This window comes from Magnolia sinica, chromosome 11 (genome assembly GCF_029962835.1).
Source record: "Magnolia sinica isolate HGM2019 chromosome 11, MsV1, whole genome shotgun sequence".
NCBI classification, from domain to species: Eukaryota; Viridiplantae; Streptophyta; class Magnoliopsida; order Magnoliales; family Magnoliaceae; genus Magnolia; species Magnolia sinica.
In genome coordinates this window covers 18,136,913-18,142,511 of record NC_080583.1, presented here as the reverse complement: position 1 = coordinate 18,142,511, position 5,599 = coordinate 18,136,913, and the positions used below count along the sequence as shown (strand labels likewise).

The following is a 5,599-nucleotide window of genomic DNA, read 5'->3' as shown; positions in this document are numbered from 1 at the left end:
ACACGGTGGATTTCTCACAAACATCTCGGTTGGCCCCACCCAGCATGCACGAAATCAAGTAATCAATGGCGTAGTTTTGGAACCATGGGCTCTACCCATGATAATAAAAGACACGCTTACACCATGTAAAGGCTGGCGTTGTGCCCCACGTGGAGTTAGTTTCATTTTTAAATGTGCTAGTTTTGGGTCCAATGTAAAATGGTAGTGATTTATGCGGTCACTAGTGGAAATGATATAAAGTTATCCAGACCAACCAAATAGTGGGTCCTCTTGTAGATGGTTAATATTTATCTTGTACCCATATTATACAATCTTAACCATCTGGTAAATGGGCCCTTAAATGTATGGCTGAAAACTTAGTTTAGTATATAATTTGGTGTTAAACTCACATTGTTCGGATGTGAATAAAAACTCATTTTGAAAGAGGAATTTCTGAAACCCTCTTTCAATGCCTTTTCCTTTCTTGCTTTCCCTCCTCTCGCTCTGGCTCTCCCTCACTCGTTGCGACTCTTGTTCTCCCTCCACCTCTCTGAGGTCCCTAACCCATCTCCAATCAAAACATTTTAGCACTGTCCAAACCCCATCGTTTTCGCCCCATTGTCACTGTAGGAACTCGCTGCACCCGTTGCCGCTGCACTCATTTCCATTGTCGATCTGGTGGTGGATCCGGGATGGATTTGCTAATTTCAGGAGAATCAAGGGATATGGTTTTTGCATAACCACTCCATCATCCCGAGCGTCAGGTTCTTGCAAGTAAATCTATTCATATTCTCTTCTAATTCAATTGAAAATTAGGAATACGGTTTGTACATTAGCTATTTGTTGAATTTCCTAAGAGAAGGCGGGATTTGTCTTAGGACTATGCTTTTGTTTTGAAATTATTGCATTAATCTGTTCTCAAGGAATTGAGATTTGGATTTCAGGTTGATCATGATTCATGGCCATCCATCCATTGGTAACCATCGTGCATCAAGAAATTTATTGCATCAAGGTTGTTTTTTTATGATTCAGGTTGATCATGATTCATGGCCATCCATCCATTGGACCCACCTTATGATAGCCTATTCTTGCACCCGATGTCAACATTACGGAGTTCATAAGCTTGGGGTATTTCATCTATTTTCCTGTTATTTCTATTTTGTGGCATGCCTTTCACGACATGATAAGTGGTGTTCTGTCTGGTTTTTTTTTCTTTCGAAATTTGTTTCACAATAATGTTTTCATTATCTTTCAACTGAAAAAAGAAAAGAAAAAAGAAAATAACAAAGTGGATGTAGAACAAATGAAAGCAGAAAATTGAAGTTTTAGTACTTGAATTGAATGTTCTGAATCTTTTTCCTTAACTAGTGTATGGTGGTGTCTTTTGAGTAGGTGCGTAATATGGAGGAGCCTTTGGAAATACCTATCACCAGTGATTTGACCATGGTTTTGGGTTCCATCTCTCAGGTATATAGCCTCTTTCATCTCTTCTATGTTCTTTGCATGGTTTATTTATTAGAGGGTGACTTTGAGTAACGATGTAGTGTGAATCCCGACACCTATTTGTAATGGGATTTTAGAATTTTACTTTTTGGATGCCAGTTCGGACTCCGCCCTGCGTATTTCATTCTCCTTTGGCAGTTGAAAGCAGTTAGTGTGGTCATCGATTTCACCAACCCAAATGAATGTAGGTCTGCCGCAATGTGTATATGTCAAGATGAATGCACAAAACTCAATCATTTCCACAACTTAGGTGGGCCAAAAGAGAAGGTGAACATGCAGTTTTTAGCATGATTGTCAATTGTTCCATGCGGTTGGTCCCATCAACTCTAGTACCGGGATGACTCTTGGTACGTATGGTGAAAATGAGTAATCAAAACATGCACCAAATTCGGATGCATTTTTCCAATGCTTGAAGTTCTATTAAGCCTGTTGATGATAGATTTATGGCCTTGATTTGGTCCAGCATTGCTGATAGAATTACCATTAGAAGAGGTAAGTGGTAATTATATGATGCTCCATTGTGAAAGAAGTCTTTTTGTTCAACTCAACACTGATAAACGTGGGCCCATGTTTCAGTATTCTCATTTGTTCATCTGATGGGTCCCATCATTAGATGGGCCATGCACCAATTCAGATTATCAAAGCCCATCTGATTCATGGGCTTTACATGGAATTACATCCAATTGTTCATGTGAAACAGGGTCTGAATGGACTGTAGAGCAAGAAAGCCTTTTGGAGGCCTTGTGTGAGATGGCCATGCATGCTTATGAGAGTATCAAAGTTTCTCTTTTGCAAGCCTATTGCAAGAAAGGGGTTTGATACTCTGGCAGAGTTTAGTGAATAATACACGTACACAAACATCTTTCAACTGTAGTTTTTTTAATGAAAATAAAAATTCTTAGAACTCTGTTGATGTGGCCACTAGCTTTAAGATGGAATGTAAAGGTCAGAGATTTCGACATCAGCAGTGTTTATGGATTGAATTGTCATAATCATTGATGTAATATTAACGTGTGGATTCTCTGGTATTAGTTCATAATATAGCTGCCAGACAGGCAAAGCTTGTTATACACTGAAAGCTGCAAATAATTAAACTTATCTAATGTGTTTTGTGATGTGTTCTTATGCAAAGCCAAAAGAAAATGTCATCTAGAAAGTTTCAGATATGTATTAATCGGTTAAAATATTTATCTTCCTTCAGAGATTGTGATACTTTAGTTGATTAGAAATGAAATTTCATGAAACATGATGAAGCAATTGCATCATAAGAATACTAAAGTGCTGTATTTCATTTAAAATAAAATTAAAAAAAATTCGCTGTGGTTAGGAACATATAAGGTGTGTTTAGATGCATTATTGAACTGAGTTGCAGCTATTAGTCTAATAGAGTGAAAATTAGACAAATTGTGATTTCCTCAGCAACTGTTTGGGCTCCAAATTGTGGTTATGTTGCTTCCAAGTTGGACTTGAATGAAAAATAACTACCAATTTTGTGGGTTGCTTCCTCATCATGAATTCTAGAAAATATCGATAACTTTTTCCCATTCCTATAGATTAATAAAGTGAAAATTCACAATTAACTTTGTGCGTGATTTTTTTGTTTTAACCCATCATAGAGGTAACCCATTGATTGGACAATTGGATTCAGTGAAGATGTTGATTGGATGGTATGCAGGGCTTCATACCAAATCTTAGTATATTGTTGATGAACAGGATCATTTCTATTTCCTACGCATTTACACTTTGATATTCAAATAGCCGATGAGTTAGAAAGGCCCATTGTTTGGTGATCTAGACTGTTGAGATGGGTTTTCATCGTGGATGGACCATGCTTCCAAAATTTGCCCTACCAAAGATCCTACCTCTCAAAAGTTTCTACTCCTTTTCCTATTTGCTTTGAATTGTGTTGGAACTAATAGATTCTTTAGATACATCTATTTTACCTTATTTTGATTTGTTTTATTTGACTGCAGGAGATGATATCCAAGCCTGAAATTGGACAATCACAAAGGTTTTATGCATGAAACAAAGTTAATTTTTCCCTTCCTATGTTGCTTTACTATTGATTCCAAGTAGCTTTTTCTTTCTTCTTTATATAGTTTTTTATAATGATTTGTATTTTTTAAAAAGGTTTCTGGGATATCAAGCTAATATATATGGGTGGACCAGCATGATTTTTTTGAGGTTCTATATTTTTCTTTCTTTCTTTTATTTATTTATTTATTTTTCCTGATATTAGTCCTAAACGTATGCATTTCTAAATCTTGATTCTACACATCTCAGTTTGTTGGATTGAATAGTTCATCATTTCTTTGTAGGACCAATTTAGGAGTCGTTAGACTCCCTACCAAATCTCAGCAATCAATACAATTCTTCTGGTGGCCCCGATGGTAGATGACCCACTGTGAGAAAATCGTGCCAATTGCTTGATCTTGCTCATCTAACCATGGTACTTTTGCTTAAAACATGTGAACTGTACATCTTTTAAGGCCTTAGCTGTTGGTTTACAATCCAGTCTAGAGCCTACAGATTATATATATCAGGCTACTAAGATGGATCTATATGAGTATGGGATGCCACATATTCAGTCCTGTCACTTGTATCTGTGTATTGGGAGGGGAGGTTAGAGCCTCATCATGGACAACCAATAAAATATTTATCTTTGAAATGTAATGAATGTATAGCTTTCTTTTGATTTTGATGAATGTTGATAAAATAAGTGATGGTTAGGTTATTTGGTAGTATGGCCTGTTAAAGCAACATGTATTATATGATTGTCAGGTACCAGGTATCAAAGTGGCTGGCATAAGTGCTCCAGTATCAGTGTTGGACTTCTATTCAATCACTATGAGCTTGGTTGTTGGAAACGAATGTGGTTTGGTGAGAGATGTTCTTTCCATAGCTACTTTCTTCGGATTTGGCGGCTTAGGTTATTATTCAGTGTACATAGCAATCTAATTATTTGTTGTGACACTAAAATCACATTAGTAGAATGATACGAACTATTTAAACATTGACCATCTAAATGTCATTGGCCATTTTTTTACGAGATTTTAAATTCTAAAAAGTGGGGCCCACAGTTCTGTTATACAGACCAGTGGTCCGTTTCTTTCCACCGTGGGTGGAAAATGGTCCAATAATCCATCAGATCATAAGATCCCAGCCTACATCTTTGCACAGTAGTGGGGCCCATGGTCCAGTAATCTAGATCATTGGTCTGTTCTGTCCTATTGTTGAAATATTTTATAACCTACGCCTTGTTGAAGTTCGACTATTGTCCACATGCATGTATGGATTTTTTTAGTTAGATATGTGATTATTATTATTATTTGGAAAAAAAGTTGCCAGATAGCCATTTGAACCAGGAAAAAAAAATTACATCTCAAGAATCAGGTACTTTCTCAATTTATCTCGAAATGTGTAATATCTAGTGGTGTGGGAATATTTATGCGCCCCCCCCCCCCCCCCAAAAAAAAAAAAAAAAAAAAACAAAAAAAAACCATGATTATTATATATCTTTATTGTTATTAATTTGGTCTTGAATGTCAACTGCATGTGGTAATGGAAGTTCTGCCAAACTTACGAGATTCATTAACATGAATTTATGATAATGACTCTATTTGCTCTCTGTCCAGATTTTGGGGAAACTCCCTTATTGAAGAATAGTGCTCTTATTAGCGGCTACAGCATGGAGAAGTCCAAAAGATTTTCTGCGTATCAGCCTTAGCAGCTGAAAACTCCTGTATGCTACTCATATCTTCTCTTTCAATGAAAGCCCTCTTATGATTTGGTTGCCAATTTTTATGGAAACTGGATTTAGATGTACTATATGCTTATCAATATGCTATTGTTTTTTGTACAGGTTTATCTTACAATTAATTTTTATGCTTGATCAAATTGCGGGCATGGATAGCACTAAAGGTCCAAGTCTCTTTCCCTTACACCGTTGCAGAACTCTGCATCTGGTTTGTGTTGTTTTCATGTCCTCTTTTTCTTTCTTTTCTATCTATTTTTTTTTGGCTCATATTCTAACCTGATTTGGAAAAAAATAAATGATCGTGATGGATAAAATAGATAAATCATGATGGCCTTTTGTTTGTAATCTATAGGATTATTT

At 36.3% G+C, this 5,599-nt stretch overlaps 1 long non-coding RNA gene across 8 annotated transcripts; it reads left to right on the top strand.

Moving 5' to 3' along the window:
• Positions 1 to 517: 517 nt before the first annotated feature.
• LOC131218890 (uncharacterized) lies at positions 518 to 5,343 on the top strand. 8 transcript variants are annotated; one of them, XR_009157898.1, is made up of 4 exons: positions 518 to 753; positions 3,456 to 3,666; positions 3,801 to 4,160; positions 4,264 to 4,508. It is a non-coding gene; the product is annotated as an uncharacterized LOC131218890 (long non-coding RNA). The 8 variants fall into 8 exon arrangements; XR_009157897.1 differs by lacking the exon at positions 518 to 753 and adding an exon at positions 3,330 to 3,353; XR_009157899.1 differs by lacking the exon at positions 518 to 753 and adding an exon at positions 5,118 to 5,343 and having other exon boundaries at positions 3,364 to 3,666; positions 4,264 to 4,362.
• The last annotated feature ends 256 nt before the right edge of the window (positions 5,344 to 5,599 follow it).